At 40.4% G+C, this 16,422-nt stretch overlaps 2 long non-coding RNA genes across 6 annotated transcripts in view; one reads left to right on the top strand and one right to left on the bottom strand.

The window, feature by feature from the left end:
• The window catches only part of LOC140693786 (uncharacterized), a 252,854-nt gene that overhangs the window by 123,208 nt on the left and 113,224 nt on the right, over positions 1 to 16,422 (bottom strand). The gene's annotated exons all lie outside the window — the stretch shown is intronic.
• The window catches only part of LOC140693779 (uncharacterized), a 72,719-nt gene that overhangs the window by 16,918 nt on the left and 39,379 nt on the right, over positions 1 to 16,422 (top strand). For 4 of the 5 annotated variants that reach the window (XR_012069483.1, XR_012069479.1, XR_012069480.1 and 1 more), the window contains exons 4-6: positions 5,910 to 6,033; positions 14,592 to 14,695; positions 15,031 to 15,085. This is a non-coding gene — a long non-coding RNA (uncharacterized lncRNA). Of the gene's footprint in view, positions 1 to 5,909; positions 6,034 to 14,591; positions 14,696 to 15,030; positions 15,086 to 15,865; positions 15,984 to 16,422 lie in introns of all 5 variants that reach the window. The other variant, XR_012069481.1, reaches the window with a different exon arrangement.

Below are 16,422 nucleotides of genomic sequence, written 5' to 3'. Positions count from 1 at the left end.
CCGGTCCTTTCAGATAGAGTGGAGGGGTCCCCTGATGTGCAGGTGTGGTCTCCTGTGCAAGGACACATTTGGTGGGAGATTGCTGTGGACAAGACCCAGGACCACGCTGAAACTCCGGCCCCCTGAGACAGCACAGCTCGCTGTGATTTACTGCATAATTTTCTTGATGGTGGACACTTAAATTTTCTCCATTTTCCACTGTCAAAAAGATGTTTGACTGGCATGCTTCTTCTGCAAATATTCCTGTGATCTCATATGAGTATTCCTCTAGTTAAGGCTTCTGGAAATTTAGTCCCTGGATGTGACATTTACATTCATCACAGGCTCTTTTCAAGTGACTCTAGAAATTCCTTCTCCAGTGGGGAATGAAAAGATGTAGAATAACTTATGTAACCAATTCTATATCGCTGGATATGATTTCAGTTCATGTTTTCTTCCCACCATTGTAAACAGTGCTGTGAAAATATCCTGATGACTACATCTTTTTGAACTAAATTTTTCTAAATTAAACGATTCCTAGAAGTGGAGTTGAGTCTGTGTGTACACACGTTTTTCAGAGTTTACATATGCATTGACATGTCGTCCTCCAAACACGTCGCTCACAGTTTGTTCTCTCACAGATGGACACTAGCTAGAATATCTTTTAAAAATATTTGCCAATATGATGAGCAAAAGTGCTTTTTCATTGTTTTAGTTTGCATTTGATGACCAGTGAGGTATTCAGCGTTTTTCACTTATTAGCCATCTGACTTTTAAAAAGTGAATGATCCCTTATGTCCTTTGCACACATTTAAGTGAGGGAGCTTCTTGCTGCTTTGTGACAGCTCTTTGTATGTTATGAACAGTAACCCCTTGACTTTATCAACATGTATCACACAGCTTTTACTTGTCATTTCTTGCCTTTCATTTTGTTCAGTAGGTTTACTTTTGTTGTGGCCCAAAGTATACTTAAGTTAGTAAATGTCTTCTTTTTGGGTTTTATTTTTGGTATTATTCTTAGAAATACTTTCTTATAACGGTACAAATCTCTTCTGTAGGTTTTGTAACCTCTAATTTGGAGATGATAATAGTGCTTGTTACAGTGAAAGGAAGTTGAATAAATGTGAGCAAAGAGTTGTATTCGTTGTTATTAGTACTTTCTAATATTCACATCACTTTCTATAATTTTTCTTGTGGTCATTATGACTGGAATAGAATTTGTTCTTTCCAGGTGATTCTCTGCCCCAGGAGAATTATTGAATTCATACTTTTCTCTTTGATTTGAAATCCCACGTGTAAAAAATACTTATGTACACTAGAGTCTATTTTTGAGCTCATGGTTTATTTCTGTCAACCTTACTTTCTTACTCCAGCGCCATATCTTACAAAATGTAAAAATTTATTTAATATCTGACAGTGCAATTTTTTTTCGATTCTTTTCTTCCATCCCAAATTTTCTTGGCTAGTATTATGACTTAATTATTCCTGAAGAATTCTAAAATACTTTGTTCAAGTTAAAAAAAAAAACAGAAAAGTGTTTTCATAGGATTTTTTAAAAAGTTTTGAATTATCTTTAGAAGAAATTTGATCTTTACAAAACTGCTTTCCTCCATGCAATATGCTGATGTCTCTACATTCACATCTCTTACTTTACCCCTAAGTACAGTCCTGTAGTTTCTCCATGTAGAACATGGGCATTATTTTTGAGTTTATTCCTGATAATTGTTTATGTTTTAGTTAATTTTCTAAGTGAGAGCTTTTTGCTATTATATTTTTTAAGCTGTAAAAACTGACACCTAGGAAGGCAGATTCGGTTTGTAAATACTCACTTTGTAACTTGTCATTTAAAATTGTAAGTATTAAATACTTGTTGCAGAATCCTTTCTTTTCTGTTTTTCAAAATTTGTATCCAAGATTATCTAAATGGTCACAGCTAAGTAGTATAGGTGGGGAGACAGAAGGAGAGAGGTATTGTGGCTCATGTGCAAATTGTGAGCAGTTTCATGGCTGCTTTTAGGCTTGAGAAGCCACATAAGAGCCCAGTTAAGACCAGGGATGGCTTTGTATGTACTTGAAAGCCAGCTTTCCTGCCTTTATGGTGAAGCCTGGTGGGCGTGGCAGGTAGATGAACAGGGTCCAATGGAGGTTATTGGCTGCACAGAGCACTGTGTCTGTGAGAACTGGAGACCATCGCCATGGCAAATGCTTGGTGTTAGGAACACTGCAGGGGAGCTGGGGAGCCTGTGTGTTAAGGATTTTCCAGCCCTGGGAGTGAGAAGAGCAGACTCTGCATTCAGATCTGAGTTTGAATTCATCCTCTCTTGTTTACTGGTCCTCTGACTTTTGTCAAGTTATATACACTCTTTCAACCCCTGTTTTCTTGTCTCTCAAAATAGGATAATTATGGCCTGCTGCTAGAGTGTTTGATCTGGGTAAATGATTTGTGTCTATAAGATGCCACGTACTGTCACAAGTTCAGTGAGAAATGGGCTATTGCCTCTTCTTCTGCAACTCAGTGCTCGACAAGTCATCGGAGGAAAGCCAGTCCCTAATTTGTGTGTGATATAAGTAGGAACAAAATAAATGTCTTGTCTTTCACTAGCAGTATTCTTACTCCTTTGCTTCATTTACTTCTTTTCTTCTTTCCTTACCCCTTTCCCCCCTCCACCGAAAGAACCTGAGACTCTCTCAGAACAATAGATTCCAATTACTTTTAAGGTTGTCTCATTCTCATGAAATAACAGTAACATAAAAAAAACTGTACACATCCCAGAATTCATTGTATTTGATTTAGACACACACGCGTGCACACGCACACACACACACACACACACACACAATCAGGCTACCTCCCACTTACTGAGGGGGAAGAACCACTTATTCTGAGTTTTCATTCACTGACCGTGAGAGCAAAGTGTCTTACGCAGACTTTCACCTGGCTTCGTGCATGGTGTTTTTAGTTGGATTTCTGCTTTGTGGCCATAGAATTATTCTCCTAATAGAAGAGAGGAAGTGGAGACATAGACATTCTCCTGAGATATTGGTGTCATCATATTTGAGTTGGGAAGGACTTAAGACAGCAGAGAGTCATAACTGTTTATGGGTGTGAATCCATGATAGTGTAACTTGGACAAGAACCTGGATCTTCTGCCATCGTGTCCACGCGGGTGAAGAGGTAACTTGTTGGGGGATGGCAGGGATCCTTCTTGCTTGATTTCCAGGGTCTTGCTAGTTTTCATTGCTCACCTGCCTTTACTTTAGGTCCATGTGGCCTCTCATGGGAAGGTCACTCTGTCCTGATAAATAGAGTTACTTATCAGAAAAAGCTCTGGACCCACTCGAATTTCCCAGTTTTTTCTGCTGACCTGCTGACACTTTATATAAATGAGATATAAGAAACTACTTGATATAAAATCCTTTGTGTTATCGTTAGCCCTCGAGTTCCATAGGAATGGGGTCCTGTCCCAGGCTGTCTAAGACTAGATCTGAACAAAGATAGGGTGATAGGCTGTGCTGCTGGACCCTCCACAATCAAATGTGATTTCCACCTTAGTTTTTAGAATCAGGCAGATGAGCTCAAAACTTGCCTTTACCAGTTATTAGCTTAGTGAACTTGGGGAAGAAACTACTTTTGTGTGTACAATTTTCTTTGTCTGTAACTAAGCTCAGTATTTATTTTAAGGTTTTTGTTTTAGAATTGAATGAGCTAATTCCCTCATTTATACCTAAAATACTGATCGCGTGGTTCTATGATGGTGCCTTGGTTGTTGATTACTAAGGCACTCGGCGTTGAGAAAGGGGGTGGGTGACCACTGGATTCTAAAGCTTATATTCCAGGATATGCTTGTAAAAGACTGGATGTGGAGTGGATTTTTAGTAAATATCCATTCCTTTCCTAATCTGCATTGATTGTGTATATATCTTTATAATAATATATGAACATTTTTAATGCAATTTAAATCTTTCTGTAGTATTTAAAATATATAGCTGTAACAAAAATACGTGAAATTAAAGGATTTCACTTTTATTTTGTTTTCAATAAGCAAAACAAAATAAAATAGAAAAGAAAAAGTGTTTTGAAGGAGCAGAAATAACTTTATTTCTGTAGAATCAGTTCCCTATGATAGGTTTTTTGGTTGTGTTGTTAAACAGCATATAAAATTGATAGGTTGTGACATACTGGAAATGAGGAAACAGTGGAGACATACTGCCACCAATGCAGTCATTTTATTACCAAGTCCAAACTCGTTCCGCTTGCTGCATAACAGGCCAATAAATCAGGAGATGAAGTGTTGGAGCAAAGAAAAGTGACTTTATTTGAAAAGCTGGCAGACTCAGAGGATGGCATACTGATATCCTGGAGAACCCTCTTCCCCAAGTCAGAATTCAGTCTCCTTTTATACTAAAAAGGCGTGGGGGTGTGGTTGGTTGTTGCAAACTTTTTGCTGTATGAATTGTTTTTCTTTGGAATCCTTTGTTCTTGCAGCCGTCCATGTAGGTCAAATCATGGTGCCTCTGTAAAACCTCCAAAAGAAATCAAAGTTTATTCTCTATTTTGCAACGTGCCATCTCTACATAAGTGCAGAAGAACTAACATCCTTAAAGATCAAAGCCCGGAGAATAGTCTGTCCTGGATATTTCAGTCTAAAGGCAACTTTCTTTTATAAAAGGTGCAGAGCTAGCAAGTCTGAGCCTAGAAAACAGGGCACAGGTTAAAAGCCAAAGGAACAAATCTAATATGGAGTCAAACTTGTTCTTTTCTATTACAATTTTTTTCCATCTGATAAATAATTTTATTAATAAATATGGGCAATTTTTTTTTATTTTTGCTTCTTAATAACGGATAAGTGGTCCAAATACATTTTTGTGATCAGGAATGCTGTGCATGCCTTGGGGTCACAGCAAACTCTTATTGGGAGTGGTCGGCCCTTCAACATGCCTGATGCCCTGTGAGTGTTGGTGAGGGTCCCCCTAAACAAGGGCTGTCTTCAGGAACCAGCATATGGGCATTGACCTCTGGAGACCTCTTTTTCAGGTGCGGGAAAATTTTTCAGGTACTGTGATTGAAAAATTATTCCAGCTGGGGATAATTAGGGAATAAAGGAAGAGAAAAAGGGCTTGGAGTAGAGTAGAAGAGAAGGAGAGAAGATCATGGAGCCTGGGGGCTTGGCAGCAGGGCCTCCGGAGAGAGAGAAGCAGGGGTGTGGAGGGGCCCGGTTCCAGAACCATCTCCTGCACCTGTCCCCGCGCCCAAGACACGCAGCCTTTAATTACCCAGGACTCTCTCGTGTCTGAACGTCACCCTGGTCAGAACCTTGAGAATCGAAATTAAGGGGTGGGCAGCACTAACCTAGGGGGTCACAGAGGACTTTGGTCAAGTGCACAGTGCCTTTTCTGGTCATGTGTCTTCACTTGCCCTTTATCTTTGGATCTGAGGAACAGGAGCAAGGAACTCAGAGAGAGATCCAGGAAGACATCTGACTGTGTTAGGGAGGACATTCACAGTGACACGGGGAGCAAGGACACTTGCAGCAAACTAAAATGACTTCACAACTATTGCATCAGAGCTGCAGGTGTGAGAGAGCCTAAGCCTGTCTCAGAGTGCAGGGGACAAGCGGAAAGGAATGGTAAAATTTCCACTGACAATTGAAATTTTGTTAAATAGCCTGCTACTGTTAATTGTATCACTTGAATATATGCAGGTGTATTTCTGTGAGAATTTATAGGTTCACACAACCCCATCAGCTCCTCTTGCCCCCATCGGGGATGGGCTTTCTCAAGCACAGTGCCCCTCCTGCTTGGGTGGGCCACTCTGTGGGTCCTTGCCTGGGGCAGGGCTGCTGCAGGGCACTGAGTCCCTGAGGCATAGCCTGTGAGACACGACAGGAACATCTCTACTCTTGACTGAGGGCCTCCTTTTACCCCTGCAGTGTTAGAATGCCGATGACTCAGTTAGAAAGATCCTTCGAAGCTGTCCGTGTCCTTGCCATCCAGAAGCGGAGCCTGGAAGCTTCCAAATTTCTCCAGAATGCGATCTATATTCACCTTCAGCAGGTGAGTGTGTGCCCACTTACAAGTGCAGGAATTACTGAAGTTTTTCTGAAACTTACTCACCATTATTCCATCTGTTTTTTCTGTGCTAGGATTCAGTATGGTCTGCTAAAAATTCTGGAGTCAGATCTTGAAACCCTGATGAAGAGGATTATTTATTTTATTTCTTTATATGATAACATTTTCTTTGAAAATTCAGAGTTTTCAGTTCTTTGAGGAATTTTTTTGGGTGTTGTACAATCAACTTTGCTCTTACCATCTTTGTGACCTGTTGATATATGCCTCTCATCTGGCTTCTGTCACTTGTGAGGCATTTCCATTTGTGACCCTGTGCAGGATGTTCATGTTATAAAACATAAAGTCTGTAAAAGTACAGTCCCTTTTACTTCAAAGACATTCCACAATTAGTATTTAAATTTGGGTGTGGTTTTTAGAAGACAGTATGATTAGAACATGTAATTGCAGGTTGCTAGTGCAAAATCCCCAAATCAATAGTCTAGCTCAACATCTAAAATCTTTCTAATCTACCTTGGATTTGTATGGATAAGTGAAGCAGTTTGTTAAGAACACAAGACCAGGTTTAGATACAGGCTGGTGTAGCTCAGCAGGTCCTCCCAAGCTGAAGTTCTGCCATAGGGTGGGGCCGAGTGGAGAGGGCGGGTCCTGCCCTCCCTGAGCTGAGAGTTTCATGGCAAAGACATTCATCAGGTGAAGAACTGGGAGATTATTCTAAGAACAGTGGGTTTGAAAAGAGTCCTATAAGCATGGGACTGACACAGTCCAATTTGTCTCAAGTAGGGGAGAGTGTCTTTGGGGCCACTTGTGAGACTTGTGAGTCCAGGTGGTCAGTGTTGGTGGCTTCTACTTGAGCTGTGTGAGGGTCAGTGTGTAAAATTGAAAAGTTTGAAGGCATATTTAGATGGTAAAAAGGAAAGGATGAATGCTGTCTGTGAAGGTAGGATGCAGTAAGGCCCAGGTTTCTGGGTGGATTAATGAGATGGTCCTGCTGTTCTCTTAGGAGGGAAACATGCAGAGGGAGTTCTGGGGGAAAACTGATGAGTTCAGCTGTGGGTAAAGTGAAAGACTGTTAGATGTGTGTTCTGAGAGCTCAGGTGAGAGCCAGTAGTGAGTAGGGGGGGAGAGAGACTTTCAAATCCTTTTGTCTTGTGAACATACAAATAAGTATGAGTAATGACACACTTAACACCTCAGTATTCTGTTTTTAAAACCCAGTAACATTTTGTTATATTGAGGGCAGAGGTTCTTAATGTTTTTAATAGAAATAAAACAAATAGAAACAAAATAGTGGAGTTAATCAACATCTTAGAGTTGATCTGTGTCCTTGTATGTATTTTGATACCACATCTGTTTATTAGCATAATCTACAAAAGCTTGTTTAGCATAAGAGTTAAAAAGAGGGACGGGGCACACAATGTTGGGGTTTGAGGCTGATGTTCTTGAGCAAATTATGTAGCCTCTTTGTGCCTTAGTTGCATCTTCTGTGACTGCACCCGCGGCCCTCATCACAGCTGATTTCCTAGACTAGATGTTGGGAGGGAGGCTGCTGAAGGGAGTAAGAAGTGGCAACTGCTAGGGATACTGAAGAGAGGAAAAAAAAACTGATTAAAGCCGGGAAACTGAGTACAAATACACTCAAATTGAAAGAATCCCGCAGTGTTTTGAGCCACTTAGCGTAAGGGAAACAAAATCACGTGGACCCAATTCTCTTGAGCATATGAGTATTGTGGGTGGGAGGGTGTCATCAGAAAAGGGTTGAGAAGAGGCCTTTTGGAATCCCTTGACGTTTCCAGTAAGGATGGGGCGCAGAAGTGAAAACCCCCTGCTTCACAGTGGAAGCTGCTGTTTTGTGTGAAACTGACCAAAGTTTGGAAGCCAGTAATCAGCGTTGCTGGCAAATGAAGGGACTTCTGGATTAGGTGGGGCACTTGCTGTGACTTCCAGGTGACCTGCTGGCTGGGGGCTGTGAGGCGGGCAGTAGGTTTGCAGGGTGACCCAGGCATAATCCCTGGCTCTGAGGCTGCTGGTCTGACTAGCAGACCTGGGCACCCGCAGTCCTAATGGGGCAGATTTGGATGTGGCCTGGGACACTTGCCGTGCTGAGGGTGAGAGGAGTGCTCCCCTGTGTGGGTGTTCCTGCGGAGAGTGGAAACGTCCTCCTGCAGGGGAGGAAGACCCTCTGAGCAGGGGGCCAGAAGCATAGGCAAGACCAGCCAGAACACAGAGGTTTTGGGGAGTCGGAAGTCATACAGTGGCCCGAGCAGCCTTGTTACTGAGAGACTGGAGGAAAAAGATGCTGAAAAGTCAGGCTAGGGTCCGACACTGTGGTGGGTTATGAGTGACAAGAAAGGACTGGTCAGGCAGGCACAAGAGAATTCTGTGGGTGTCCCAGCTGGTGCGTCCTGCCGGAGGGAGGAGCAGAGATATAGACTTTGGCACTTATTAGCTGTGTGACTTTGAGCAATATCACTGAACCTCTTTCTACATATATCTTGATCTGTAAAGAGACAATGTGACAAGCTCGTGTCATCAGAAGGCTTAGTTTAGCTCTGATCCTCTTTGTCCCGTTCTGTCAGTGTTGCCCTGCAAGTTTCTGCAGCGGCTGCTCTTACCCTGAGATGGGAGGGCATAGAGGGACATTGTAGTACACGAGGACAGGAAGGGGTTGCTTTAAAAGCAGACATGTAGCCTCCTGCAGTTGCAGACCTGCAGGCAGTTTGGTTGACAGTAGTGGAGAGGACTTGGGAGGCCTTAGCATCGTCTTAAAACCTGTTTTCCCTTGGAGACCGGATGTGACTTTGCAGATTAAAGTTGAAGATTTGGGCTTCTGTCAAAGCTGTTTTCAGAGATGGGTATATAAGTTACATATGGTATAAAATAAATGTTTTATTTAATGTGTGGGACTTTGCAGCTGTTGGGAACAGCTCTGTTGGCCTGGTCTCCAAGGAGGACAGTAGAGGTCAGCAGAGCGTGCAGGAGGGCAGGCAGACCATCTTACTTCTGCAGGCGGTTCTTCAGAGCAAGGCACTCTGTTGAGTTGACTCTTCTCTAAGTTTGGTCTGAGCAGACAGTAAAGTAATGAGTTCTGGTGGGATTGTATAATGACAGGAAGAAAGGGGAACCCGTAGTTTTTCTGGGCTAGAACACGCTTTTGGTTCCTGATTCAGTGTGTTCCATTACAGAATTGATGAGTTGTGTCTCTTCTAGGACTTGCTTTAAATAAACGCCCAGCCTAAAAGTGAAGAGTTATGTTTTATTTGGAGGGAGGACCCGAGCCGAGATGAAAGCCTCTCAGATCACTCTGAGGGACTTCTCCCAAGAGGTAGGGAAGGAGCTGGTTATATAGGAGCTTTACAACAAACACCAGGTAATTGGGACAATAAAAGTTTTCTTGTTATCTAAAGAAATCCAGGTATCTCAAGTTCAAGAATTAAGTGCTTTTCTATGTATGGGAATAAGGAAACATTTTGGTCATTGAATTCATTTCTTTGACAAGCACCTAGCTACCTAGGGCCAGTTTCCTGTCGTTTCTTATTCTGAGTCCGCTCAGAGGGCACTACTGTGAGTGGCTGTGAGGCTGGGCTGCAGGCATGTACTCGCTGGGGGTGGCAATAGCCGCTGATGTCTTGGTTTCAGTATTCTTTGTTTACTGACATGGTTGCATTATTTTCATTCACATTGTAGTATTTTCATTCACAGTGCTCCGACTTGGTCCTAAATTCGACCAATATTTTGAGAGACATTTCATGACCAATTTTGTCCCACGTTGCTAGGATGGCTCATACCTAGTTCAGCTGAAGAAATTTCTGAGCTGCCATTCAAGGTGTTAGGTTTTTTATCAGGATCTGTTGATACTAAAAGTTCTCAGGATCGCCTGTCTTACTAGTTTATTATGATCCAAAAAATGTTTGCCCTTCGTTGCTCATTTCTATACCTAGAATCACACTATTACAATTATTTTATACAGGGTTATAAATTTTATCTAATTCTTCAAGATGTTTAGCCATCATCAATCTTGTAGACCTAGTTACACATTGGGAAATGTAACAGACAACAATTTTATAAAATAGACAGGATATAAGTAATAAAGCTAGTAACATTAATAAAGGCACGAGTAAGAATTTAATAGTCGAGGAGTTACATATTTGGGTTAAAATTTTGCTTGTGTTTCCGATTGAGTTTGAGTGACCTTATGAGAAATTTCTTATTTATGGTCAGGGCCAGAGCAGGTATTAATTGGCCAGGTGAGATCGCCCAACTTGTATGTTCCACAGTTGCCTAAACAGAAATATAATTACCTTTTTAGAATAACATTTCTGAGGGCTATCTAGTTAGAGCCATGGAGTAGGGAAACCCACCAAGGTAACATAGAAGTACTAGACATAGGTAATTTACCATGAACTTAACAATTGGAGTAGTTCATAATCAAAGGTAGGAGAAATTATCAAAGTAATTGGCATACAGTCCTGGTCCGGTGTCTTGGGTCAGCTGTCTAGCTCAGATGTAGTCTTCTTCTCATCCTGACCTGGGTAGCTTTTTCTCCATTTGAGCATTGTTTTAAGGTGAGCAGTGTTCTATAGGCCAGTGCACTGCAGGGGCTGTTTCTGATAGGAAATGAATCCGAAAGTCTGTTTCCTTCAGCTTTGGTGTGTACGGTGTATTTAAGAGTACCTGATAAAGGGTCCTTCTATTCAGGTTGGAGACAGTTTTTTAAGTCATGCCTGTTCCATGATGTATAACCCCCTGGCTGCAGGTCATTGGGCATTGGAACTTTACCCAAGGATAGATTACTGAGCATCAGAAACAAACCTAGAGTATCCTTTTCATAATTCAATTAAACAGAGCAATGTGACATAACAGCAAGGAATGATCTGGAATGTGTCTTATTAAATATAGACCTCAATTAACAAAACTAGAATTTAATATCCACTAAAATATAATCTTTTTTCTCTCTAAAATTACCCTAATATTTCTCAAATACAGCCAAATGAAGACAATTTGTTTACAAGTCTGATTATTTGATCATATAGGCTTTTTTAAATTGGCTGTGTTGGAACTTTTAATAACGAGTCTCAGGGTAGAATGTTAATAAGCTTTTCTAAGGCCAGGAAAGCAACATCAAGGGCTTGTCATGGGTTTCTGCCTTACAGATTTAGGTAAATTCTTTTCTCTTTAAAATCCCTAAAATATTTTGGGATTCCTATATCTGTTAGGAGATGAACTTCCTCGTTTTTCTGATAGAGCCACTGGGGACCTAAGAGATTTTAGTCTCTTGAGGGATCAGATAGAGGGAAAAGATAACACTTCCAAATCAGATTACATAGGTATAATTCATCAAATTGCTGTGAATCATAACTTGCTTAAGGAGAAGAGTTTATTTATGTCTGGGAAACAGGTTAAAAGCCAGTAGTATTTCAGACAAAATCAAAAATTATAACCATACTCACCAGATGTAACTAATTCTTCAAATCAGTTTTCATTAGACCTTTAAAATTTCTTACCCAGTTTAGTTCAGTGCTATAGTTTGAAATTTATTAGAAACCAGTAAATCTCCTTGAAGAGAAAGCACTTTGCAAAATCACCAGAAGGAAACAATTAACTGTCTATAAATGACAAAATATTTAAAAGCATGGTTCAACACCATTACACTAAAATCAATAAATTAACCTGCATACTATAACCAGAAATATGACTGGTAACATTTTAGATATGCCATAATTTTAGGGAGTCCATATAATATGTAGAATATCTATGTTAATAATGTTTTCTCATACAATATAACCTTTGAAGATTTATTATTCATTTGACAATACCATGTATTTAACATGCCAAATGAAATTTACTAGTTTTAAATCTCTTTTTGGGATGTTTCAGGGGCACGCTGTAGCATCCCAAACTTAACTGGAGATTAAAAGAACTTTAATTAGAACTTGATATTTGGGGAGCTTATTAAAATATTTCAAAAAGCTTGGTCAGATAAACATATAGATCACTGTAAAGTAGTACTTATTCATTAAGAAAGTATGTCAAAGGTAAAGGCAGAACAGATCAGGTAAGTGGTATAATATGCTTTACATTTTGTTACTGAAAGTGAATGAACATTTTAAAAAAATTTTGTCCTCTTAACAGAGAGAAAACCAAATCTAGTCTTGTACCAGCTTAAGTCGAAGATTCATTTACTTTGCCCAAGTTGATTCTAAACTTAGCCAATTCCGACTACGTACAAAACTCTTTCCTTAGGGTTCCTCTTCCACATGCCTTCCACAGCTTTCTATAGTCATATTAGTGTGTCCCTTATTTTCTGTTCTATTCAGAAGTAACCAGCTTCAGGAGAAAGTCACTATTTTTCATTAACAAAATATAATTTCATTCTTATATCTTCCTTTACACATTTATCTTACTTTCCTAGGATACTGAGATCATTCCCTTAATAATAGAGACTACTTCAGGGTGGCACCAACCATGTATTAATATTTCTAAACACCTTTATTTCTCTGTAAGAGGAAGTTAAATCTTAATTAATTCATGTTTCAATCTTATTTTATCCAAAAATAGCATAGCTATTTTATAAAATCCTATCATTTAACTTAAAGTAGCACAAATCTAGAATTTAAAGATACCAAACATTTGGAGATTATCTTAAGCATACATTTTAAAAATATATTTTAAAAATTTACCCTAAGCTCTCATCTCATTTGTATTTAATTTACTTAAAATTTTACCACACCACATTACTATAATATTTTTTGACAAATCTGCACCAGATATAACAGGATCTTATTTGACTTTCATTAAACCTAGATACAGTAAATGTAGTATACTTAATATTGATGACTTTAAAGATCTCTATATTAATTATAACATACTTAAACTAAACAATATCAAATATTATCTTAATATTGAATATTTTCCAGTTCACGTGAAGCTGAAATTCAATTTGGTCAGTTTTTATTTTAAAATACTTAATTTGTAAGCTCTTATTTTTTATGCCAATTAAGCAGAGCTCTTTGACTTTCATTTTTTTTTTTTTTTAGCTGTAGAAATATCTCACATCTATAATGTGTATGCAGGCTTATAAACAGACAAAAGCTGGAGATTTCATAGCTTCACTTTAAAACTTACTTATGAGATAAGTATAATAATAGTTGGAGTAAACTGAATTTGCTTGCTCAAATCACTAAGGCTTACTGTTTATGAAAGAGACATTTAAGATTTCTTGACAAATTCTTAAGGATCCGTCAGAGTTCTGAGTTCTAAAATGCCAAAAATTTCTTTGTTCTAAAGTTTTATCTCCTTGAGCTAATTAGGCTCAGTCCTAGGTCACTGTTTGCTGTATTTATATTTCTGATCTGCTAGACAAAGACACACGCTTCCAGTTCCCCAAAGAACTGCTCTGTCAAAGGATTCTTGAGAATCCCAATTTATTTGCGTGGCCACCATATGTACACAATACTTCTACCTTTTGTATGGCAGAGTCCAAGATTTCCTTTAAAAAAAAAAGGAAACATATATATACATACATACACAAACATAAAATACCCAGAAAAAGATAAAACGTTTACATTTCAAGGACACAGGAAGAGAAATCCAAGTTCCCCCTAAAGGGGATTTTGTTTTATGAGTTCAGAATTCCAGAAAATGTTTTTAACAGGCCTGGATAGTTACTTTCAGAGTGAGTTTTTATTTTCTAATTCCCAATTAATTTTGTTAGTTTTGTACATATATAAACCTGGCTGTGGAATTAGTTGGAGGCTCGCAATCTGTGATTACTTTTTCTTTTCTTTCCTTTTCTGTTTTTTTTTTTCTTTTTTTGAAAGTTCTATTCACCATTCTAAGGTCGGGTTCTCAAAATAAAATTGCTAATAAGTTTTCCTGTAGGGACAACTCTATGGCATTAAGTATTTGCCTCTACCACTCCTGCAAGTTTCTCTGTCAGCGGAGAAAGCTGTTACCAGCCAGGAGGAGGTTCCCATTTTTCGAGTTGAAAGGTTCCTCATAAGAACTTTAATTTTATCCCAAAAAATTCAATGGAGGTAATCAAATTGAGGAAAACATTAGACCAGCCTCTTACCTAAGAACTCAGTCCTGAACCCAGTGTGTTTCAACTTGGACCCACTCGGGACTTCTCCACTGGGTGAGTATTTTCCTGGTATGTTTTCACCAGTCCCACCTCAGAGGTTTCCTCAAGGTGGGTGTTTCCCGTTACCTTTCAACCAGGCCCTACCCAGCATGTCTCCACTGGGTGGGTTATTCCCTTCAGTATTTTTCAACTGGAGGGCCAGTTACCTGGATACACCACCAAAAAAATCTCAGGATCATCAACCAATATGGGAGATCCTAGAACCATGAGAAACTCACCCAAATTCATCTGGACTCCTCGAGGAGGTGGACGGGCACAAAGGACCACTGCTGGTACCAAGGCTCTGGTTCCTCGGAGAGTTCAGTTGGAGAGAAGTCTGCTCTGGGTCCCTTCATGGTGTCCAAAACTGTTGACTGAAATACATGGGCATCCTAAAAGTTAAGAGTTATGTTTTACTTGGCAGGAGGACTCGAGCAAGGATGACAGTCTCCCAGATCGCACTGAGGGACTGCTCTGAAGAGGTTGAGGAGGAGCTACGATATATAGGAGATTTACAACAAAGACCAGGTTGTTGGAACAACAAAAGTTTGCTTGTTATCTAAAGAAAGCCAGGTGTCTCAAGTTCAAGAATTTAGTGCTTCTCTATGTATGGGAGGAAGCAAATATTTGGACTCACTGAATTCATTCTTTAGACAAGCACCTAGCTATCTAGGGCAAGTATCCTGTCCTTTCTTATTCTGAGTCTGCTCAGAGGGCGCTGTTATGAGTGGCTGCAGAGGCTGGGCTGCAGGCCTTTCCTTTCTGGGGTGTGTTGGCAGCCACTGATGTCTTGGTTTCAGCATTCTTTGTTTACTGAAATGGTTGCAGTGTTTTCATTCACATTGTACTATTTTCTTTCACAGACTGATTATGGATAATCTGCAAACTTGGAAAGCAACCGAGATGGAATTACTGCAGGTACATTCTACTTTAATAAGCCGTGTGCAAACATAAACATGGAGGAATCATACAAAAGGATTTGTTGGTGTAGGGAAGGGTTTCTGCACATTACAGGGGAAGGCAAGGCAGAATTCCTCTCCTTTGTATGCAGGGACGTGAGTCCACCATTCTTTTCTGTAGTGGTTTCTGAGAACAATTTATGGTAATTAACCAACATTGACAAACGGTGGAACACAATGCATTTAAGAGCTGGCCAGCTGCAGATTGTTTATTGGAAGGTGGATTTCATAGGCAAGTGGTCAGGTGGATGGGAGAGAGAGAGATCCCAGGCCTGGGCCCAGATTCAGGTTTAAATCGCCATTTCCTCACCATAGAGCCTTGGACTAGAATGTAACCTCTCTTAACCTGTTGGTGAATCTGTGAAATGGGCATGATAATATTCCTTTGTTCCTGGGATTGTTGTAAGTTGTAAAGAGTATTATAGCACACATGAAGCACTTAACACACTGGCAATTAGCAGTGTTCACTTTGTGCGGCCACCCTGCTTGGCGTGTGTCAGAGCCATAAAGGCAGCATGTGTCTGTTGAGGGCGCACTGGTAGCCCCTTGAAAAGGTTGTGAATTTGGTGATTTCCTTAATCCTTGTAACTCTGTGTGCCATGGGCAATTATTTTCATGGACAGATGAGGAATCTCAGGGTAAAGAAGACTGTGTAATTTGCCCTAACTCAGGCCATAATTTTCGGTGCAGGGGCCTCGGTTCAGCATGGGCCCCTGGGCCTTATACCGCCTTCTTTCAGCACCAGAGCCAGATGTTGGCTCGGCTGTCATCCAGCCCAGAATACCCAGCAGGCAGCAAGACACACCTGGCCCTGTGCTGCTTGAGCAAAAACTCCGGAGGGGAGGCAGTTACAAAAGGTATAATAATAAAAACAGGCGATTGCAAAATGTGATCAGCTCTGAGAAGGAAAGGAACACGTCTCGCGGTGCAGAGATGGGAGCTTTCCCGTGGGGGCTGCTCTGGGGGCGTTCATCTCAGCTAAACAAGCTCTGCTGTTGCACCAAGGCAGGAAGGCAGGGCACGTGTGCTCAGGTAGACAGGGCCTCGTTGTTTATACTCATTCCCCATTTAGCGGTAGCTGTCACGAGCACTTTCGTAGTAAACAGATGTCGGCCATAATCATCCCGCACTTTGCTTAGTAGTTTTTTCCCCCACTTTTGAGATGAGGTAATTGAAGCTGGGGAGTTTGCTGCATGCCCGTGATTAACTTGGAAATACCCCCACTGGTCTTTCAACTTAGACTGGTGTGGCTGTCATGTCCCAGCCCTGTGAATGGCATCGTGTAGCTTCTCCCAA

Source organism: Vicugna pacos, unplaced genomic scaffold, assembly GCF_048564905.1.
Source record: "Vicugna pacos unplaced genomic scaffold, VicPac4 scaffold_20, whole genome shotgun sequence".
Lineage (NCBI taxonomy): Eukaryota > Metazoa > Chordata > Mammalia > Artiodactyla > Camelidae > Vicugna > Vicugna pacos.
The sequence above is the reverse complement of the archived record's forward strand: the minus strand, read 5'-3'. Positions and strand labels throughout refer to the sequence as shown.